Source organism: Aotus nancymaae, unplaced genomic scaffold (assembly GCF_030222135.1).
Source record: "Aotus nancymaae isolate 86718 unplaced genomic scaffold, 86718_ANA_hifiasm-v0.15.2.pri h1tg000029l, whole genome shotgun sequence".
NCBI classification, from domain to species: domain Eukaryota; kingdom Metazoa; phylum Chordata; class Mammalia; order Primates; family Aotidae; genus Aotus; species Aotus nancymaae.
In genome coordinates this window covers 51,320,258-51,344,851 of record NW_026988442.1, presented here as the reverse complement: position 1 = coordinate 51,344,851, position 24,594 = coordinate 51,320,258, and the positions used below count along the sequence as shown (strand labels likewise).

General features: G+C 38.4%; 2 pseudogenes; one reads left to right on the top strand and one right to left on the bottom strand.

Annotated features, from left to right (window-relative positions):
* Positions 1 to 1,627: 1,627 nt before the first annotated feature.
* On the bottom strand, positions 1,628 to 2,521 carry LOC105708831 (ATP-dependent RNA helicase DDX18-like; annotated as a pseudogene).
* Positions 2,522 to 5,891: 3,370 nt separating this feature from the next.
* LOC105708862 (heterogeneous nuclear ribonucleoproteins C1/C2-like) lies at positions 5,892 to 6,975 on the top strand (annotated as a pseudogene).
* Positions 6,976 to 24,594: the final 17,619 nt, after the last annotated feature.

Genomic DNA, 24,594 nt, shown 5'->3' with positions numbered 1-24,594 from the left:
ACAGAGTGAGGCCCTGTCTCTGAAGAAAAACAAACAAACAAACAAAATACATACTTTTGTCAAGTGTCTTTATCATTTTCTTTCCCAACAACACTTTAAGCCCTTTGTGAGCAGAAAATACATCTCCTTTGTTTCTGGCAAAACAAAACAACAGATACACAGGAAACATTTCTTAGGTACTTGCTCACTTTACTTTAAAATGCCCACCTGGAGATTTTTACATATAGAGAATATTTTCTAATTTGCTAAAATGACAAAATTTGAAAAAAAGTTTTCACAGCATAGTTGATTCTAGCTTGTATCATGGATCAGATGTGCAGAGTCCTAACAGATATAATCCAGTGACAGGAAGTACTTAATTGCATTCATATCTATAAACTGGATATTCCTGGCAAGTCAGAGTTCTCACCTAACACCTGCTTTCCCACTTTATCCTGTTTCTGAGGACTTCAGTGCTAACAACATGAAAATCATAATTATACCATGTGGGGACAGCTCACCAACTCTAATGACAGCAGTATTGTGTGTGTGTGTGTGTTTATTGCATTTTAGGTTTTGGGGTACATATGAAGAACATGCAGCATTGTTGCATAGGTACATACGTGGCAGTGTGGTTTGCTACCTCCATCCCCATCACCTATATCTGGCATTTCTCCCCATGTGATCCTTCCCCAACTCCCCATCCCCCGCTGTCCCTCTCCTAGTTCCCCCCCCTACAGACCTCAGTGTGTGATGCTCCCCTCCCTGTATCCATGTGTTCTCAATGTTCAACACCCGCCTATGAGTGAGAACATGCAGTGTCTTATTGCCTAAATAACATCTCCAGCTTTCATTACAGTAGACAGACCAGAAAAACAATGAAACCTGTCTTCCTCTCAAGAATAAGCTCTCATTTTTCGTATTAAAGAGAAGTTGGGCTGAGTGCTGTGGCTCATGCCTGTAATCCTCACACACTTTGGGAGGCCAAGGCAGGAGAATCTCTTGAAGCCAGAAGTTCAAGACTAGCCTGGACTCCATCTCTACAAAAAATTAAAATATAAAAAATTAGCCAGGCAAGGTGGTACATGCCTGTAATCCTAGCTACTTGGTTGGCTGAGGTGGGAGGATCACTTGAGTCTGAGAGGTCTAGGCTGCAGTGAGCTATGATCATCCTACTTCACTCTAGCCTGGGTAACAGAACGAGACCATCTCTAAAATTAAGAAAAAAAATAGAAAAAGAAAAAATACAGAGAATTTGAAGTTTTCATCTTGATTCTAAGAGGCTTTTGTTTTAATGTACAAAAAAATTTAAACGATGTTAATTTGGGAGGTTTTTAAAATTAAAGTATCACGTCATCACAAGAAAGATGAAGATTCCTTGCTTTGCCCTTGGGCAACCAAGAAAAGTTAAAACCTGTTTTTAATCCCAAAAATACAAAAGAGACTTGCTGGAAATAACAATGCTCAGTGCTCGCAACCAAAGCCAATTTACACTGTTATTATATCCATTCAAATTCTAAAGCCTACAGAAACTCCTTTGTTAGAGCAAAGGGGGAAAATTCCACCTCAGGACAGTTATTCAAGATGAAAGAAAAGTGTATCTTCAGTGAGAGAACTGCCTGCTGTCACAGATTTCTTGCTAATGTTTTTAAAAAATTATGGGCTTAACTTTTTTGGTTTTCTGGTAGTTGAATCTACTGTCACCTCCTCTCTTTTTAGGCTTGCCTCTATTGCTGTTCACATTCAGATCAACAGAAGGAGGCATTTTGAAACCAAATGACAGAGCAACTTGAGGCAAATTTAAGTTAACATTAAAAGTCTGTTTCAGATAATAAGAATCATTCACTCCTATATATGACGCATATGCTTCCTGGGCTGACTTATGAAGAAAGTAGTTCTTTTCCATTAATTTTACAAACCAAGACTGAATGTCAGACATTTTAGACCAGGAGAAGTCAAATTCACTTAATGGAACCTTGAGTTGCTTCAGGTAACAAAGGAAACCCAATTCTTCTGGGCAAAATATGAGCAAGGCATGTCCTCTTTCATTTAGGGCCCTGGCTCTTGCCCTCCCACAATGAACATATTCCTTAGGGTCATCTGGAGAATTATATTGAACAATCCAGCCAGTGATACCCCTGCCTCATCTGTACACAGTATCCCTGAATCTGCATTACAGAACTGGAAAAATGTAATTGTACACATAATTTTGCTTCTGCAAATGAATGGCCAAGGTAGGCAAGACAATGTAGTTCAGCAACTCATAGTGGTATTTTACACACCTACAAGATGAAAAGAAGACCATCGGTTTCTTCCTTCAGTTCTTCTTAAGAAATCTAAAGAACAAAAGGAATCTCTTTTCAGAGGGACAAACAACATTTCCCTGCTCAGGACTATCGACTGTTGCAGTAGCTTTATCATTATCAACACCAGCATCCATTTGTTCCTTTTTTTTTTTTTTTTTCTTTTTAAATCCTTGCCAGGTCTTCAAGTTTTTTAGTTGTGTGGCAGAAAAGGGCATAGTCTCCATGTTCAAAGAAATTTAATAATTTGCTTTCTCTTCAAACCCAACATCCAAGATACCATTTAGCCTCATCCATAACCAGACACTGTAGGTTTTTATACTTAAATCCTGTGGAATTCCACATACAGTCCAGGAGATGGCCTGCTGTGACCATAACAGTGCTGATCCCATTTGCAAGCTTCTGTACTTCCGCAGATCGATTACTGCCACACATTATCAACCTATGCATGTGCACATGGTGAGTCATTAGCTCGTTACGAACACGAAAAGTCTGCAAGACAAGCTGTTCAATTAGTGAGATAATAAAGACTCCATTCCTGGACATAAATTTTAACTTAACAATGAGTTCAAATGTAGGGATGAGAAATGCCAGGGTTTTTGCCTCTGCTGGTTTGTGTAGCTACTGGAAGATTCTGCCTTCCATTAGTGGTCTGTCATTTTCATGCTAAATTTCAGTCATGTTGGTAAAGCCCATTTCTATTATTGCCTTCAAAGTGTTTTCACTGACAAAGTTAGTCAGAGAAGCAAAGGAAATATCCTCAATTCCCTCTTTGACTGACTTCCCCACAGTTTTCTGTTTCTTCAGGAGCCTTGATACCCTCTTCTTTGGATTCCCCTTTGTTTTCAGTTTTTGCTTTTATTGTATCACACCCAGCATTAGTCATCATTTTTCTCTTGTTCTTCTTTTCTTCTTTGATTCTGAATCTGGAGATTCAGTGCATATTCTGCACTGGTTAATATGGTAGATTTCTAGTTTTCTTTAACTTTTACATTTTCTACTATTTCTTTAAACATGTCTCCATCTGGGGCTTCTGACAAGCTCACACTCATACAACGTTTTTTTTGTTTGTTTGTTTTTGTTTTTTCTGTAACATTGTATTTATTTGAAAATAGGAAAGAGATGAAGCAAATATGGCAAAAAGTATTATCTATTTAATCTTGGTAGTGGGTACATGGGTGTCTCTTGTTTTCCATACAAATGTTTGAAATTTGCCATAATTAAGTGTTTAGGAGAAGTTCAAGAGATATTCTTACTAATTGAAATACCCAGAGCTGGCAAAGATGAGCTCAATCTCATTCACTATGGGTGAAGGTGAAATTAGCACAGCCTTTCCTGAGGGAGATAGGGCAGTACTTATCAAGAGTCACAAATATGTGCACAGCCTATGCCCCAATAATTCCAATCCTAGGAATTTCTCTTTATGAGATCATTAGAGTTACACACAAAGATGCATTTAGAAAACTGGTCACTGGATTGTTTGCTTGAACCTTAAAAACTATAAAATCTTTTTGTTATCATTGTACTAAGTGAACAACAATAAGAAATTGGTTATCAAATCATAAGAGTCACATAAGTGAATTCTTGCAATTATTAAAATCACGTGTTAACATTATATTTAATGACATAGAACACTCTTCATAATGTATTATTAATCAGTAGAGCTGGTTACAAAAGCAAGATGTGCATACTATAATCCCCATTAGTATAAGAAACTGTAAGTGGGTATATGTATGTATGTGAATGTACATTCAGGTTTATATGTAGGGGGGAAAAAGCCTAGGAGGATATTTATCCATTGTTAACAATCAGTTGTATATGATGGCATTATGGATCATTTTAATTTTCTTCCTTATGCTTTTCTATATTTTCTATAACAAATGTAAAATACTTCTATAATTTCCAAAAAATAAAAAATAAATCTAAGATGGGCCTGAGATTCATGAGTTGTTCACATCAGCCACCCTCAGAGATTGACGATTTATTCTGCAGGAGCTGGTATTATTTTTAGTTGAGCAAGTGAAGAAGACAGAATCACATACAACATTTTAGGAATTTTTTTAACTTCTCCACCTCCCACTGTTTCTTCTGGCACATCTCCATTTTGAGTCTCTGATAGGCTCACATCTGAGGCCCCCTGGCTTTAGGTTTCACTGCCACCATTTGAAGTTCTGCTTCTCCATCCTCTTGCACAGGAGTTTCATCCGTAGGTAAGATGTGGTCTCAGGGAGGCACCTTCACATCTTCACAGCAGCACCACTGTTTAGGTCCTCTGCTCTCCAAAAGGCTTTTCATTAATATGCATGGCACTGAACAAACTTGCTTTATGGTCCTCATATAAACAAGCTGAAAGGTAGCAAGTTGTAAAATATCCATTATACTGTTCAGTATTTAAAAACATGCCTTTGTGAATTTTATCTTATAATTATCCTCATTGCACTGTTACAGATGATAACCAACAGATTTAGACACTATTCAGTAAGAAAACATTTTTTATACCAATGCTACCAACTTTTATTATAAACTGCATCTATTTTAATACAGAGTCATTCAGGGAACATCTACTGAGTACTGACTATGTGGTTAAAACCTTCCACTTGCTATGTGTAGTTTAAGATTAAAATTCGGTTTTTCCCCTTCTCCTCAGCACATGAGGCCTCTTTGACCTGGCCATTCCCTAACTTTCCAGCTGCAGTTTCCACCAATCCCTGCCCACACAAGATACACACCATGAGGTCTGGGTTCTGTGATCTTGTTCATGCTGTTCTCTTTGCCTAAAATTGTTCTATCTCCTAACTCCCCCAGCCTAGTTAGTTAATTATAATTCAACCTTTGGAACTCAGTATAGTGTCATCTCATCTAGGAAGCTTCCTTACCTGCCCCTGCTTCACTTAGACTGCCTTACCCCCTAAACATTACATCTTTTTTGAGAGCAGGAATGAGATTTTTATCAGTTTTGTAACTTTGACCTAAAATTGTGCCTGACATGTAGTAGAATCTCAATAAATACCTGTTGAAAGGAAAAATTTTAAGCATAGTGGTTGTTAACTCCTCAAGTAGCTTGTAAGAAAGTCAAAATATGCATGCAAATATTAAATATCAGCATCAGATGTATCACAGGATGGAATAGGTATATTTGTTTCGTGGAGCTGCTATACAAACTACCACAAATGTGGTGACTCAAAACAGAAATGTATTCTCTCACAATTCTAGAGGTCAGAAGTCCAAAACCAAGATGTTGAGAGGTCCATGCTTCCTCCAAGCATTCTAGGGTAGATTTCTTTCCATCCCTCCCTCCTAGTTTCTAATGGCAGCTAGCAATTCCAGTATTCCTTGGAATCACAGCATTCCAATTTCCATCTCTTTCCTTACATTGCCTTCTCTTCTGTGTGTCTATCTTATAAAGATATATGTGGCCATTTTTGTGAAGAGATGAAGACTGAGTGGTTGTGTCCGCATTGCCAACCTCGAGCAGCAGTCAGCTTCTCCACATAGAACCCAGGAGTAGGAGACTCAGAATCGAATCTCTTCTTCCTCCTCCCTCCTGTGAGATTTTTTTGATCTTCAGCTACGTTTTCGGCTTTGTGAGAAACCTTATCATCAAATACAATGGCCAGCAACATTACCAACAAGACAGATCCTTGCTCCATGAACTCCCGTGTGTTCACTGGGAATCTCAACACTCTCGTGACCAAGAAATCTGATGTGGAGGCAATCTTTTCAAAGCATGGCAAAATTGTGGGCTGCTCTGTTCATAAGGGCTTTGCCTTCATTCAATATGTTAATGAGAGAAATTCCCAGGCTGCTGTAGCAGGAGAGGATGGCAGAATGATTGCTGGCCAGGTTTTAGATATTAACCTGGCTGCAGAGCCAAAAGTGAACCAAGGAAAAGCAGATGTGAAATGATCTGCAGCAGAGATGTACAGCTCCTCTTTTGACTTGGACTATGACTTTCAACAGGATTATTATGATAGGATGTACAGTTACCCAGCACGTGTACCTCCTCATCCTCCTATTGCTCGGGCTGTAGTGCCCTCGAAATGTCAGCGTGTATCAGGAAACACCTCACGAAGGGGCAAAAGTGGCTTCAATTCTAAGAGTGGACTGCGGGGATCTTCCAAGTCTGGAAAGTTGAAAGGAGATGACCTTCAGGCCATTAAGAGGGAACTAACCCAGATAAAACAAAAAGTGGATTCTGTCCTGGAAAACCTGGAAAAAATGGAAAAGGAAGAGAGCAAACAAGCAGTAGAGATGAAGAATGGAAAGTCAGAAGAGGAGCAGAGCAGCAGCTCTGTGAAGAAAGATGAGACTACTGTGAAGATGGAGTCTGAGCGGGGTGCAGATGACTCTGCTGAGGAGGGGAACCCACTGGATGGTGATGATAATGAAGATGGGGGGATGACCAGCTGGAGTTGATCAAGGATGATGAAAAAGGCCGAGGAAGGAGAGGATGACTCTTAAGCACATAGTGGGGTTTAGAAATCTTATCCCATTATTTCTTTATCTAGGTGCTTGTCTAAGATCAAATTTTTCACCAGATCCTTTCCCCTAGTATCTTCAGCACATGCTCACCGTTTTCCCCATCCTTGTCCTTCCCATGTTCATTAATTCATATTTCCCTGTACCTAGTCCCATTTTGACTTCCTTTGATGCTCCTAGTAGTTTTGTTAAGTCTTACCCTGTAATTTTTGCTTTTAATTTTGATACCTCTTTATGACTTAACAATAAAAAGGATGTATGGTTTAAAAAAAAAAAAAAAAGATATATGTGATGGCATTTAGTGCCTACTCAGATAATTGAGGATAAATCTCTCCTTTCAAGATTCTTAATCACATCTTTTGCCATATAAGGTAATATTTCCTCTTTTTTTTTTTTTTTTTTTTTTTTTTTTTTTTTTTTTTTTTTTTTTTTTTTTACCATATAGGGTAATATTCACAGGTTCCAGAGATTAGGATGTGTACATGTTTTCAGGACCACCATTCAATACATTATAGTATGTGTAAGCGAGACATCCAGGGAAAGTCATGACAATTCAAAAGGAAGAGAGTGCAATGGGCCAAAGTGACAGCCACATGGTTTTAACACTTTAAAGTGTCAAAGTAATCAGTAGTTATCACCATGGCTCCTTTGAAGTAACCCAGTGATCCCAGTTTCTTTGAAGAAGAAACTGAAGAATGGAAAGGATGTGTGCATATTGCAGAAAGACTAGTGGTGAGGACAAAATCAGGATTTAACTCTCTTCTCTTCCATTCTTGATTTATTACCTAGACTCTTTTTACCATCCAAAATAAATTTAAGACACATTAAATGGCAGACATATCACAGAGCTGCCACCTATTATTTAAATGACAGATTTTCAGTTTCTTCTTTGTTTATTCCTGCTGAAGTTCTCATAACAGAGATGCTAATGCAATACTCTGGACAAAAGAAGTGCAGTAAAAATCTGGGGGCTTCCCACAGTCAACAAATACTGACTTCGCATCTGCCCTCAGCAAAATATTGTGAGGAATATGAAGAATAATTAGACATGCATTCATGCTTAAAGAGATACCATCTCATAGAAAACATGTGATCAAGTGACAAGCAGAAAACAGTATTTCTCATGTGGCCCAGCTAGAGAGATCATTCCTAGCTTCAGTCATCAGGAAAAGTCTGCATGGAGCAGATGGCATTTGAACAGGGCATTGAACAGAAAGCACTTCAATAAGCAGAACTGGAGGTGAAGAAGACAGAGGAGTGATCCAGGGCAACTTAAGCAGGATCAAAAAAAATTTTTTTTTTTTAAGTGTGGAGGTGAAAGACTGGAACGTTTGTTGGGAAATGAGATATTCAGGGTATATGCAAAGAACCATGGCAGATAAAAATGAAAAGAAAAATTGTTATATTTCATTCTTGACTCTCAAGTAAATGATCTGGACTTTCTTAAACTGGGCATGAAGCTGTCATTAAAGACATTTTGAATATAGAATAGACATAATCAGATATAATCAGAGTTGTTTGAGATGATCACTCTGGCAGTGGTGTGAAAGATACATTAGAAGGCAGGAGAGGCTACATGCTGGAAAATTATTGCAATAGAACAGACAGGAGCTGAAAGTTCTTGATTAGGGAAGCAGCCATGTGAAAGGCATGTGATAAAAGAAGAAGTGAGAGCAATTTCAAAGAAAACTCAATAGGATATAATGACATATTGGAGATATGGGATTGAAGACATAGGAGACATCAGAGATGAGTTTGAGATTGAAATATGGCAATGCAAAATAGTGATGCCTTTGGAAGAATCTGGAAAGTCAGGAGGAGGGACACATTTTACAGCAAAAATGATTAACCTAGTTTACAAATGTTAAGTTTCAAGAACCAGCAGGATATAGATGCTAAGAAGGACACGAATGAAAGAGTCATTCCCGTGGAGAAAATAATTGAAGTCATAGAAAAGTATACCATCACAAAGAAAGGGAAAGAATTCCTAAAGCTTAAGGAATGTCCACCACAATTAATGAATGGTAGAAGAACAGAAGCTAGCCAAGAACATCAAGAGCAAGAAGTGATTTGACCAAAGCAGCAGCAGGAGTCCAAATGCTGAAGTGAACAGAATGTAAGAGAGAGGAGAACTTCAAGGTGGGGTCATTAATATCAAGTAGTTTAAATTCCAAAAATGTATTATCAAGGGGAAGCTGATTATAATTCTGAAAGACACAGTCCTGTACACCATAATCCCAAATGTTGAAATCCTGAAAGATGAAAATCCCTAAGGTCTAAAATCCCAGAAATATAATTCTGGAAAAAATAATTTTAAAAGTTATTTAAAAGATATTTATTGACATTTTAAAAGAGGAGTTTATTTGAGAAACATAACAGAACATTTCATTGGCCACTTTACACAATAATATAGGCAATAATAACATATATATTGTTGCAAACATAAAGGTTCTCGTATAATAACAACAGTCAAACAGGTATAACAGGTATATCTTTTTTGTTGAGACAGCCATATGCATAAGGAAATAGAATAAAAGAGAAACACGTAAATAGAACAAAAGGGAAACATGTAAACACATGGCAACACGGTAATTGTGTACACTTAGATTTATAACTACAGTCCTCTGACATACTGTGATGAAGCCTTTCAACTAGATCAATCAAAAACTGCAATGGGTCACCACTGCACAAGCAGATGCCCAGGCAGCCAAGATCTCAAGAAATTACGCCTTTCACAAACACAGATGTACAAAAAGGACATCTCTTCATTTATTAAGGAAGTGTCAATGTTTTTACACACACACAGTGGTTACACACAAAGGCTGTGTGGCATGCAGAGACCAAACTGCCAGGACATGAAGAGTAATTGGTAGTAGGCCAGGTATGGTGGCTCATGCCTAGAATCCCAGCACTTTGGGAGGCCAAGGCGGGAGGATCATTTGAGGTCAGGAGTTCGAGACCAGCCTGGCCAACATGGTGAAGCCCTGTCTCTACTAAAACTTAAAAAAATATTAGCTGGGTTTGGTGGGGAATACCTCTAATCCCAGCTACTTGGGAGGCTGAGGCAGGAGAATCGCTCCCACGACGCAGAGGTTGCAGTAAGCCAAGATCGTGCCACTGCACTCCAACCTGGACAACAGCTATCTCAAAAAAAAAGAGTAATTGGTAGTAAATAGAAATTGTAGGTAAATGTTTCAAGAAGTTGGAAGATAAAATCCAGAAGCCAATATCGGAGGAGTAAATAGAATCAAAAGAAAGATGACATGTTTAGGTGTTTGGTGCTGTTTTTTCTTTCAGAATAAATGGTTATCTTCCAATCAACATTTATTGAGTGCCTACACTGTGCCATTGAGCTGGTTGGCAAGATCCAGAGATGATTAGAATTTGATCCTTACTCTCAAGCAGTATATAATTTAGTGGAGAAAGCAGAAATGTAAATACATTGCTCAACCCAATGCGGTAACTGCAGCCAGGTAACCAGCAGGCTATGGAAGCACAGAAGAGGAGCATTAGCCTGCTGGTCTGGTCTGGGGAAACGAGGTGATAGGGCTGAAGCCAGGTAACCAGCAGGCTATGGAAGCACAGAAGAGGAGCATTAGCCTGCTGGCCTGGTCTGGGGAAACGAGGTGATAGGGCTGAAGCCAGGTAACCAGCAGGCTATGGAAGCACAGAAGAGGAGCATTAGCCTGCTGGCCTGGTCTGGAAACGAGGTGATAGGGCTGAAGCCAGGTAACCAGCAGGCTATGGAAGCACAGAAGAGGAGCATTAGCCTGCTGATCTGGTCTGGGGAAACGAGGTGATAGGGCTGAAGCCAGGTAACCAGCAGGCTATGGAAGCACAGAAGAGGAGCATTAGCCTGCTGGCCTAGTCTGGGGAAACTGGAGGTGATAGGACTGAAGGGCTTCCTGAAAAGATGATAGCTGTTGACTCTGAAAGGAGGACTAGAGGCCAGGCTGGCATATGTAAACAAAGGCATAGGGGAGAAAAGTACCACATATGTTTTCTGCAAAGACAAAGAATCTTAGTGGAGAGAAAACATTGATAAGAGAGAAAGTAAACAATGGAAGCTTGTTTCTGAGTGAGGTGGGAAAGGACGAAGTTGGGCAGGCTAGTAAAGGTATTAGCCTTTTTTAGGAGGATGCAAAGGGAAGGAGACAAAAGTTGATGAAGAAACCAGGTGACAGTCAAGTAGCAAGGAAAATGGCTGAAGGAACAAAGTGTTTTGCCTCTTTCCTTTTTAGCAAATGGAAGGTCCACTATCTGCTCAGAGCAGAGTCAGGGCCAGGAAGGGCAAGGGAGCGATGATCACTAGATTAAGTCTTTCATTCTTTTAAAATAAAAACATCTTTTTAAATCACAGATAGTCTGGGGCTCTGTCTCTGTCTAATGAATCTAGTGTGAGAGAGAGGAGGTGCAGAGCTTGGGCTCTGGAGACAGACTGCCTGAGATTGTCTTGTCTGTGTCACATATTAAGGATGTGAGGCAAGTGGTTTTATGATGTAAATAAGCTCTCTGTGCCTTTGTCTGCTCAACTATAAATCAGACAAATTGTATCTAACTCATAGGTTTGCCATAAGGAATAAGAGAATTCATACATGTAGAATGCTGAAAACAGTGCCCAGCACATAAGAGATACTCAAAAAACTTTAGCTGTTAGCATGGTGAGACCAGTGCTAGCCACTAGAACTTTCTGAGATGATGGGCATTCCACTGTGTTGTCTAATACAGCAGTCACTAGCCACATGTGGCTACTGAGCACTGGAACTGTGGCTAGTGTAACTAAAACTTTCATTTTTATTCATGTAAATTCAAAAAGCCATATATAGCTGGGCAGAAGACAGAGCAACTATTTTTTTATATATTTTAGTTTTAAGTTCCAGGATACAAGTACAGGACATGCAAGTTTGTTATATAGGTAAATGTGTATATGGTGGCTTGCTGCACCTATCAACCCACCACCTAGGTATTAAGCCCTGCATGCATTAGCTATTTATCCTGATACTCTTCCTCCCTGCCAGCCCCGACAGCAGGCCTCAGTGTGTATTGTTCCCCTTCCTGTGTCTGTGTATTCTCATGGTTCAGCTCCTGCTTATAAGTGAGACTATATGTGGTATTTGGTTTTCTGTTCCTGTGTTCATTTGCTAAGGATAATGGCTTCCAGCTTCATCCATGTTCCTGCAAAGGACATGATCTCATTCCTTTTTATGACTGCATAGTATTCCATGGTGTATAAGTAACACATTTTCGTTATCTACTCTATCCTTCATGGGCATTTGGGTTGATTCCATGTCTTTGCTATTATGAATAGTGTGGCAATGAACATACATATGCATGTATCTTTATAATAGAATGATTTCTATTCCTCTGGGTATATACCCAATAATGGGATTGCTGGGTCAAATGCTATTTCTTTTCTAGATCTTTGAGGAATTGCCACACTGTCTTTCTCAATGGTTGAACTAATTTACACTCCCACCAACAGTGTAAAAGCATTCCTATTTCTTCACAGCCTCACCAGCATCTGTTTCTTGACTTTTTAATAATCTCCATTCTGAGTGGCATGAGATGATATCTCACTGTGGTTTTGATTTGTATTTATCTAATGATCAATGATGTTGAGGTTTTTTTCATATGTTTGTCAGAGCAACCATTTTAAACGGGGTTTTACTGGCATACAAAAAGGCATGGAGTTCTATCTCCCAAAGACCCTGTTCCTGAAGTGCTGTAGAATAAGCCCAACCAATGAAAAATAGAGCTATAGCTCTTAGGACACAGCTTTATTTTGTTGATGCTGATGATCAAAGATAATATGGAGAAAAAATGTGCTCACGACTCCTGTACCTCCAGAGGAAGTTTCAGTAGCCGGTAGGATATTTGTTAGATACACAAGAAGCAAGTGGCATCTCCCCAAGAGAATAGAACAGAGGTTCGACCAACTTTTTGCTGAAGTGAGCCAGTTGAGAGCCATTAAGAAGGACAGCTGGAGTTCTAAGTGAAACAAAAAGCTACTACCCAAATGTTTTCTTGAACCCTGTTAATGTCTGATGACAATGGAGTAATTTCACATCAGAGACACTGAAACAGCAAATATCAGTCTGTGCAACAATATGAAATTCAGATGGTCTACAGTATTGATAAAACACAAAGGGAGAGGGGAGAAAGGTTATCCATGAATAATGCATTTCCTTTTGTGGAAGCAGGAGGAGAAGAAACAAATGGATCATTAATGGGCTTAATGCGATTAGGCTCCACCGTGGGGCGGGGGCCAGCATCAGCTCCTGCCAGCAAGGCCACCAGCAGAGGAGGCTGCTGTGTAGTGGAGGGGGAGGGCAAGAGTTGGTGGTGGCATTATTCTGCAGTTGCTGCTTTCTCTTCCCAGTATTCAAAGCTTCTTCTTGAATTCAAGATTAGTTATCACTGTTTCTAGAGCAAAATAGCCCAGTGGTGAAAACATCATTTTCCTGAGCATATGTGAAAAGGTATTATCACATTTGAAAAAGCTTAATTAATATGATAATGTGAGGAAATTTAGGATAAAGCAACTTAAATAAAAGAACAGGAAGTAATTAAGTGAAGAATAAAACATTCTTGAACATTGCCAAGAAAACAGACATGCAAAAGTTGCAAGTTGTAGCTTGCTTTATGCAATAACGCACTTTGCTGTAAAGTTGCACACCTTGATCTTTTCAAAATCAGATACTTGACTTACTAATAGATTTCACTATTTAGAGGCATTCTGTGTGTATATATGAAGAAAAAATCCTTTATGGTGTAACTAATCTATCTAATCATGATCCCATTGCAGAATTTCTCTTTCTGTTCCATGAAATAGTCACAGACTTTGAAATCCAGCAGACCTAGGTTCAAACCAAGCTCTGCTTCACATTGATTATGTGACTTTGTGTAAGTTACTTTACCTTGATGAGCCTCAATTTCCATAACAGTAAAATGGCAACAATATATACAGAATGTCATAGAATTCTATGCCTATAGAAAATACTTAAAAGAGTGCCTGGATCATAGTAAAGGCTTACAAAAATGTTACTTTCTCCTTCAGGAAGGGGTCAGGGTGTGTATTCTCATAAGAGGAATCAGATTCCACAGATGTTCAACATGCCAAGGGCTGACTTGACTCTGGTTTAGACACAGAAACCAAGAACACTTAGCTCTAGGAATCCTTCTCCCAGGGAACAACACTTCTCTTGGTGACTCTTTTAGGTATATAAGGATAAATCAGAGAAGACTTGGGTGACCAGGAATAAAGCAGCAGCTACTACCTCAGTCTCCAGATAAAACCCTAACTCCAAGGAATTTTCCATGAGACTATTATGACCCAGGCTCCAGCTGGCACTGAACTATGACCCACCCTGACTCCATCTACCATCCCAACCTCCAGTGTCAGGCTACTGCCACAGACCTTGCATTCTCACCTGCTCCACTAAGCTTACTGTTCCAATATAGAATAATGAACGCTGCCTAGTCCATCAGATTTTGAAGATTTTCAAGAGTTATTTTTCCTAACATTGAACAATGTGTGTTTGTACTATAGCAAAAGAAATACGAGTGTGTTTTGGGAAAGCAAACTGCTAGCCTCATCTGAGGCAGGCAACAGGGATACACATAGTCGATGTTGGCAATGAGTTTGACATAGGTCAGAGAAAGCTGGACACAGCATGGAACAAGGAGTTGCCCTGGAGTTAGTCAAGCCAAGTTAAAATGGCCTGACACCAGGGCAGACAGAGGCCAGAGGTCAGGCACTGGTTCATCAAGGAGGGAAAGCTCCAAGCAGAGACAGTCCTGTTTGTGTTCTAGGTTTTTATTAGCTAAGTTGAACTGGAAGCTTGTAACTTCTAGATTTCTAACCTCAAAGCCTCATAATTCTAGCATTAGCTCAGACTCCTCTTAAAGGAGAATCTCTAGATTCTAAAGAAACCATACTTGGTATGCCAGCTGTAGTACTCATGAAACTGGAAAGCATCCTTATGCCCTTATGAATATCTGGTCCCACTTAGGAAGAAAAATTTTCTAGCCTGACTGAAGCCTCCAAAGCAACAGTGTATCTTCATATCCTCATTATCCTTAGAAAATTTATGAAAATTCCAATTTTCCCCTCTTTTCTTTTCTCTTTCTCCTCTTCTAAGACAGGAAGTTAGCATCAGGCTAAAATCCTAAAACATTTCAAGAATAGGATATTAGAAGGGTGCTACAAACTGGCTTATTGATGCAAAGCAATGGTCGGGATAAATATGGGGAATGTTTGAAAAAGATCTTGAATATACAGACCCTCTCTAACTCAGCCATCAACATGTATTCGTGGCCATGACACATATGCCACAATGGCATGTCCAGCTTTTAGGATCTGGTCTTAACAAACAAGCACAATGGCAGTGGTGTGGACCCAAGGGAGAAATCCTACTGTCCACTGGTCTTGATCCTTGAGAATAAAACCTAGTGTTCTCGTGAATTTCACTAAGGATAGCTCTATTGTAGGAAAGTGAATTATATCACTTTCAGGCCTTGGAATTCACTTAGAGATAAAAATATATATTTACAGTCATCTAAGAACTGTATTCCATTTCTACTCAGTGCTTCAGTATTTTTCTTAAGCATCCAAAGGAATCACTATCTCCTGCACAAAATGAATGAACAAGACACTAAACATTCTAAGTCTCATCTCACTCTACACTTCTATCTAGAAAACTAACAATAATTTGAGTCTTATGTTGACCCAACAATGAGTTATATGATGGGGCAGAACACACTCATATCTCTTTTTCTTGAAATCCTTGTGGAAAATGCATATAATGTCACAGATGGCTTACCAACCTCATAAGCAAGACCTGGGAATTTCTAAAACTTTTTCATTCCTTGTAAGAAAACCCACATTCCTGTGAAATACAAATAGTTATAGAGACATGCCCTCAACCAAAACTTTATTTCCATTTCAAGGAAACTGAAACAAAATATCATTCTGAAATGTAGACTCAAGATTTAAAAAAAAAAAAATAGCAACCCAGATGTTCCATTTCCCTCTCAGCTGTGAATGGTTGCAGCAGGTCTTGCTAATCCTGAGTGTAGGTGAGGGCTGAATTATGATAATGGAAAACACCTGTTGCCTCAAACCTCGTATACTCTAACTTTGACACACCGGCCCCAGGTGGGCTTTTACCACAAAGCATTGCTCTTCCTCTTTGCTAATAGAAGAGCAGCGTGAACAGATGTGGTCAGAGTAATCTCCAAGAAAGGATTAAAATTAAAGCCTCTGAACTATTCCAAGGGTGTCTGTAATGGTTAATATTAAGTGTCAAGTTGATTGAAGGATGCAAAGTATTGTTCCTTGGTGTGTCTGTGAGGGTGCTGCCAAAGGAGATTAACATTTGAACCAGTGGACTGGGAGAGGCAGACCCACTCTCAATCTGGGTGGGCACCCTCTCATCAGCTGCCAAAGAAGCTAGAATAAAGCAGACAAGAGAATGTGGAAGGACCAGACTTGCTGAGTCTTCTGGCCTTCATCTTTCTCCTGTGCTGGATGCTTCTTGCCCTCAAACATCAGACTCCAAGTTCTTCAGCTTTTGTACTCTTGGACTTACACCAGTGTTTGCCAGGGGCTTTCAGACCTTTGGCCACATACTGAAGGCTGCACTGTTGCTTCCCTACTTTTGAGGTTTGGGACTTGAACTGATCCACGACCGGCTTCCTTGCTCCTCAATTTGCACCCAACCTATCGTAGGACTTTAACTTGGGAACTTGTGAGCCAATTCTCCTTAATAAACTCTCTTTCATATATACATCTATCCTATTAGTTACGTCCCTCTAGAAAACTCTAATAGGTGTCTCTCTGACACCCCACCATCTCTGTACCCTAATAAATTCTCCTTTCCACTTCTTCCAAAGCTTATCTCTTTTCTCTTATTTTTTTCTAGGAATTAAAGTGAAATTTGTGGGGAAGAGGAAGCTATAGCTCATATTTCAAGGACTTGGAGCTGGAAGAAGACATCTACTGTTTCCCACCCTTTTCCCCAGCAGAAACCATCTCTATCTACCTCTCAGACTCTGTTTATTGTATTTATTATCTGTGGTGCACTTCATGCACTTATGTAGTAGAGTTCCCTAAGAATCCCTTTAATTCATTGTTTTAATAACACATTTATTGAGCACTTATTATGACAAATCAATATACTAAAATGTTTCTCCCCACATGTGGTTTTGTAGAACATACACACAAAATATGCAAGACCCGATGTCTGAATATTACTCATCTCTGGGCCATAAGAACTCAAAACAGCCCCAAGAGCAATCAACAATTCCTTATTCACAACTTACTTGCAAAATCTGCTTGTTTTAGGAATGAAACAGAATAATCTATCCAGCTGATAATCTAAAGTGAATTATGTGCCTTTTACCAAAGTCTTGCCCAGTAGCCCAGTATCCCACTTCTTACATTTCTTGGCTTTGTTTTTTTTTTTTTTTGGTTTGTTTCTTGTGGGTTTTTTTTTTTTTTGCCATTTTCTTTTCTCCTTTAAAATAATAGACATGGTAATTCATTTGTGATGCACTGAGAATCTTAATCTGGCACCAGCATTATTGGTAAATTGCTTTCATTCAGCACGAGATACCGCAGCTTACACTTGCTGCAGTGTGTAAGACATCCATTTTCATGCCCATACACAATAGCAAGCTAAAGCTCACATTTTTTAATATAACATCCATATTTGTTTCTCAGAAAAACAAGTGAAAACATGATGGTTTATTTTGGATGTGGAGAAGGAATCCCAACAAACCACCAAAGAAAAACACCCCAGTTAGCTTGAAAATTTTAGAGGATTTGGGGTGAGGAGAGGCAGATACAGAAGATAAAAAATTACCTGTTTATTATCTCACTATCAGATTATAACAATTACACTAACTAAATCCAAGAATCACTGAATTCTAATTGACCTAGGATGCTGGGCAATGAAAGAAGGCCAGGACTGCTAAATTCAAGGTTTTGAGAATATATCATAATTTATCATATTAATTTTTTTCTTCCTTAATTTTCTAATAAGAACCCGTCTAGTTGAACAATTTCTTTAGGGTCACTTAATGTTCTCATATAGGGGACTTGGCGATTGCGTTTCTTGGTCAATGGGAGATTGATTGCACAAGCCAGCCCCAGAAGACTGGACCTCCCTTGCTCTGTACCTATTTGCCATGTGGCATTTCACAGGTGAAAGAACAGCCTAGTCTCTCATTTAAAGCTAACTTCCATAGCCAAACAAGAGATAAATCTCCTGTTAATCAAGAGCTGCACAGTCTTTGAGTTGAAGATGTTAACAGCTGTGCCAATACAGAGGAAAATATTTTCTGCATTGTCTGCATAATGTAAAGGCATGTAACACCTGTGCACAGGACACTGCATTTTTAGCAAGGCAGCCAGACTTCCAACAGGAATATGCTATTTAAAGAGCAGAAGAGCTCTTATGTCATCTCGAATTTTCCCAAGAAGCTGATATTTTCAAATATGTAAGAGGCACACCTTCAGCCCTTTCTACTTGTCATTTCTGATGTTTTGATTCTGGCTACCAAATCCACAAGTAGACCAGCAAAAATCACAATTGCTATAATCTCCCTTCACTTTGGCTTGCCTGTTCTCAGCATTACTAACTTTAAGGCTGCCAGACAGAAAGCTGCTGACTTTCCTTCTGAGATAGACAATGTCTTAATGTATAATCACTGGCCCCTCTTCTTCCCAATTCGTTGTTTATTGCTAGCCTAGTGGCACGCCCCCAGACTGACTGTACCAGTTCTTAAGTCTGAAAGCACTCATCAGCCTTCACATTTCCAATAGAAATGCCCCCTCTAGTGGTGTTTGCTGAATACTGCAGTCTTCGCTTCCAGCAAGAGAGCCAACTTCCCGAATGTAGACATGTGGGATACTAGGAACTCCAGTCTACCTAGTATTGAAAATGTTGAGTTTTTGCTGTGAGAGCTGAATCCTCTCTAACTGCATCAGGCTTTCAGATATAGACTGAACTGTATGAAAGTGCCAACAGGCAACCATTTTTGACCTATAAAGAATTCATATACAGTGTAAGCTGGGGAGGGAACTTCTTAGCTGAGCCCTATGAATGCCAGCCAAGAGTGGAAATCTTTTCTACTCTAGTAACCACAGTAAAGCACAACAAGGTAGGAAGGTGGTTCAGTATATTACACCTCTATAATAAATAAATGTTTTTCAAGACTTATGTGTTAGACACTTCGCCAAGTTATGAACATAACCTTCTTAGGTTTCTTGGTCAATTGGCAATTGATTATAAGGGCAGGCATAGAAAGCTGGGCTTTCTAGATTTGTCATTTACTTATTAGGGACCATTGGTAAAATAAATGACAAAACTATTTCTACCCCAGCGCAAGCAGCTAGTTCTCTGAACAGGTTTATTTGTCTCAAAGCAAATAAAGTAATGCAAAATGGGGTGCTGTAATTCCTTCTGTAGATATAATTATTTTGTATGTATCCTATTTACTTGTTTTTAATGAGACATAGTGTGATTATGCCTAGTAATCTTTTTCAGCAATGTTAATTCATCATGCTAGCAAATTTTTAAAATAAAATTTTGTTTAATTATGTAATATTTAAAATCACTGATGTCAAATGGGAATAAACATCTATAACCTCATATCAGAGACTCTTTGTAAAAAATAAAGATTTCCTAGAAATCAATAAGAAAAGTCAACAACTTGGTATTGGAAAGGATATTACCAGATGATTCACACTTTTTTTAAATGGTTTTAAACACAAGAAAGGTGGTTGACTTCACTCAAAATTAGAGCTATGAAAACTAAACTGACATTGAAATATTATATTTACCTTTCAGTCTGGCAAAATTTAAAACTTTGTTGACACCCTCTTGGCAAAGTTATGAAGAAAGGGGCACTCGTAACATTTCTACTGTAAGTATAAATTGACACACTTCCTAGAAAGTACAATTGAACAAACTAATCACATCACAAATACATATACTCTAGGACTCAGCAAATTCCATGTCTACGAATGTACCCTACGAGTTTTCTTATAAACATATATGATGTATCCAAAATGTTAACTGCAGAATTACTTGTACTAGCACAAAATTGCAAGCAACCTAAAAATTAGTCAATAAGAATACAGTTAAATAAAGTACCTCCATATAATAGAATATGATCCAGCTCTTAAGGAAAGAAAAAATATATAGGAAGCTCTCCATGTACTAACACAGAGAATTTCCAAGATAAATTATTTGGAGAAAAAATAAAGGTATAGAACAATATGCATAATATATACTTTTTAGTTACAGTAGGAGAGAGAATAATATATCCTTTTTTTTTTTTGACAGAGTCTCATTTTGTCGCCCAGACTGGAGTGCAGTGGTATGATTTTGGCTCACTGCAACTTCCACCTTCTGGGTTCAAGTGATTCTTGTGCCTCAGCCTCCCTGGTAACTGGATTACACTCACACACCACCACGCCTGGCTAATTTTTGTATTTATTAGTAGAGTCGGGGTTTCACCAAGTTGGCCAGGCTGGTCTTGAACTCCTGACCTCAGGTGATTCATCTGCCTTAGCCTTCCAAAATGCTGGGATTATAAGCAGGAGCCACTGAGCCCAGTCCAATATATCTATTAATATCTAATAGTAATATATCTGTTATCTAAGAATAATATAATATGACTTCTAAATATAAAGAAACTTAAAAAAAAAAAACAAGAAAGTAATAGCATTGGTCCATGGAAATAGTGAGACCAAGCAGATTGTGGAAAGAAAACATGTTACTGCATTCCTATGTGGGGCTGGAGGAGGGGGAAATGCATGGAAATAGCACATATACATTAAATGTAATAGAATCATTTATGTCAGTAGATTTTAAAAATTCCCTCTTATATCTTCAACAATGTAATGAATTCTGTGTTGATGTGTAGGAAGAGTGTAAATAAAATTGTTTAACATTATTCCTTCATGATGAAACTCTTGTCTGGCCCCAAACAGGCTAAGGGTGCCGCTTCTCAGCTCACTAGCAGTAACAGAATCTGAGACCCAGTGGATCACCTGACCCCAAGATAAAAGCTCTTCTTAGTCCCCAACTTTTCTTCAAGACCTCACGCCACTTTTAGCATGACAGGAGATGTCCGACAGCTGGCAAATGAGCCAGTGTTGCTTGTTTTCATGTGAAATAAGTTTGATACTTAAATAATTTAAAAGACAAGCGGTTCTCAGTCCTTCTGAGCCCTTTTCTTTCTGCCACTGTCAATATTCACACATTAATTCTTAACTCTGAGCACCTACTATACATTGTTTGCTGCTCTCAAAGCACCAAGTGGGCAGCTCAAGAGCGCCCCCAGAACACCGCAGCTTGAATGACACATTCCAGGGTTGAGACTTAGCCTGGGGGCTATTTTACTCCTTGTTGTTGACCTCCAAGAATTTGAAATGTAGTGATTTACTGCTTAAGGGGAAGAGCATAAATAAGCCCACCTACAAACCCAGAAAGAAATCGAGTTAAAGGAGAGGACATAAGATTGTTGAGCTTGATAAAGGTGCATGAGACTTTTGCCCCCAAAAACAGTGGATTTATTTTTAAGCACACACATGCATAGACACCACTGACTACATGTGTAACTGGGGCAGTCATTTCACTCTCCAACATTCCACATCTGTTCCCTAAAAAGTGAAAGAGCTTGAGTTAGATCAATGCTTCCCAACCTTTTTCCATGATCACACCCCTACAGAGCCTTTTTAGACTCTTCTCATATCACCCTTCATCATAAAATGTCAATGCCACAGTTAAACTGTACAGCTGAATATGCACTGTATATATATCCGCACTTTATATATGGAGTATTTTTTTTTACCTCCCAAGAGAATGCATGAATTATATCCACAAGAAGGATCTACAAGATTCCTTCTTACTTGAAAACCAGGAGGATAGTGCAGGGTTGTGAAGAATAATTGCATGTACTTAGGTAACAGATGAGTTTAAGTTCAAATTCTGACTCCACCTCTTCCTTATCACATGACCTGGAATATGCTATTTAACTTCACTAAGTATCCTCATGAGTAAAACAGATGGAATGATACCTTTCACAGAAGGTTGTCATAAACATCAAATAAGGCAAAGTGGGTAAAGCCAGGCACATCGAATCTAGCACACTAAGCAATCAGTAATTGGTACCTTTCCACTTGATTTAAAATAAATCTGTACCTTACATCTGTATCTAAGAAGTTAAACACCGATCACCATATATGCAATAACTATAATCAGTAAGTCAACAACCTATAATGTACTTTCATTTGTGCCTGTAATGTAGCCCCAATTGCCAGCTTCTATCATGACTTCAAAATTCTATTCAACTGTCAAGAGCAAGATTAAATGTCACTTGCTTCAATGAACCTTTCCTCAGTTTCACTAAATGTAGGTAGATCTCCCCACTCTTTCAGCTCCTATGGCATACTCTGTTTACATCACTAGCAAGTCAAACATATTCCACTTTATAATTTATATTGATCTTAAGTACCTTAAGGATAGGAAATTATTTTATTCCTCTTGCTGCACACACACACACACACACACACACACACGCACACACACACAAACTCAACATAATAGATTTTTCAGTAAATATTTGCTGGACCAACGAATTAATGCTGCAGAGTTGGATCCCAAAGATCAAATGTCACATCAGTACATTAAAAACAAAAGAAAAAAGGTAGTCTTAAATTAACATCTGTGTTAACATGATGACCTATAAGAGAAATTACAATATAGGTAGAAGTTGTTTAACTTTTATTATTATTTATCCCCAAAATCCTAAACATGAATCCCAAATAAAAGCTCATCTTCCCATATTGTAGAGGTTGATGTCAAATCCTTCTGATAATAGTCAATTTATGAGACATATAAACTTTCTAAGAGGCTATTCCAGGAAAGGTTAGGATGCCCCCAATACATATCAAACTGGAGTTCTATGAAAAGTGTACAGCATGTCTGTGTAACAGCCAGAAGAGTATTCTGAATCTCTGTCACTGTTACCAATGGTCATTCTTTGTCATGCTCTTGTCTCAGCTGGGGAAATTCATACATCAAATGTAACAGAAGAAAGCAAAGAGAAGCTGGAAAGAGAGAGTAACTATGTGAAGCATTTGTTTTTTAGACCCTATGATGTTTTAAGTATATACCTAATGCTTTTTACACATACTGAATAACCAGGCTAATTAAAAAGCCCATACAGCTCTTGTTAAAATCTGTTCAAATTTTTTGGAGCACCTGTTATAACAGAATGCCCACAGACTTGATAGTTTAGAGCCAAGACACCTGCTACCTTATGTCTCACAGTATGTTCAGTTTTATACTGTTAGCAAAAAAATAAACACTTTTTGACATTTAGCAATCTTATACAAGAGATATGAAATTATCAGGAAGGAATGATAGTTTAACCCTTCCTGTGCTGCTCTGGGAAACCACACCCTTTCTTCTCTAAGAGGAAATGGATTTCTAATTTTGTCCCATGAAGTTACTACGGAATCTTTAATCATCTCTAATTATGCAAGGTTTTCTAAAGAGTATAAGTATCTTCTTGGAAGCTTCAAGCAGGGAATTTTCTAGTCTAAAGAAGTTCTCAGTGAGCTAACTTAGATACATGTATTCAGTGATGACCAATTTACAAATTAGCTTTTCAGTGAGCCCTTTAACAAAGCACATTACTGTTTTGACTTTGTCAACTGTTTACAAAATTCCAAGACAGGTTTGATATGATTAATCCTGGTGACGTTTTTCACAGAACTTTACTTGAAAATGCATAAATGCATTCACTTTGAAGAACTATTATTATAACGTATAACTATAATGTTCTATAGTTAGGAGTTTTCAGAGTCCAGATATGTAAGTAGGAATATTTGAATATCTCCTTGAGATCCATTTATATGGTTAATAAGCAAGTCTTTTAAGAACAACGTTAAAATGGTTTTCAAGGTATATACTTTCTAAACAGCTGCCATTTTACCTAGAGTATTTCAGTCCCTTGAGGTCTGAAACCATGCCTCATTTGACTGTGTTAGCCCCAAGTTGGACAAGTAAGGGAACAAATATTTCACAAATATTTCAACTTGGTTAAAAAAAAAGTATTTAATTGTATTGTCCCATAGTTTAAAATGTAATTTATGCTAATGACATTTCTATAAGAAAATCTGCCTTTGATCTAGCCATTCCACATCTAGGATTATGTCAACTGTAAAGTCACGTATATATAGAAATAATTAAATATAAGAATATACTTTTCAGGATTGTCTATATAGCAAAAGATTTGAAACAACATAAGTATCTATTGATAGAGACCTGAGTAAATAAATTATAACAGATCAAAATAATAGAATACTATGTTGTTGTTAAGTGAATAAAACAGCTTTACATATAGTGATATGAAACGATCTCCAAGATATACTGTTAAATGAAAAAAAAAAGTGTAAAAGAGCAAACAAATAACCAAATACACACACACACACAGAGACACCTGAAAATTATAGTGGCCAGGTGCGGTGGCACACATCTGTAATCCCAGCACTTTGGGAGGCTGAGGCAGGTGGATCAGTTGAAGTAAGGAGTTTGAGATCAGCCTGACCAACATGGTGAAACCCTGTCTCTAATAAAAATATAAAAATTAGTCAGCCATGGTGGGGTGCACCTGTAGTGCCAGCTACTCTGGAGACTGAGGCAGGAGAATTGCTTGAACCTAGGAGGTGGAGGTTGCAGTGAGCTGAGATTGTGCTGCTTACACTCCAGCCTGAGTGACAGAGTGAGACTCTGTCTCAAAAAAATAATAATTA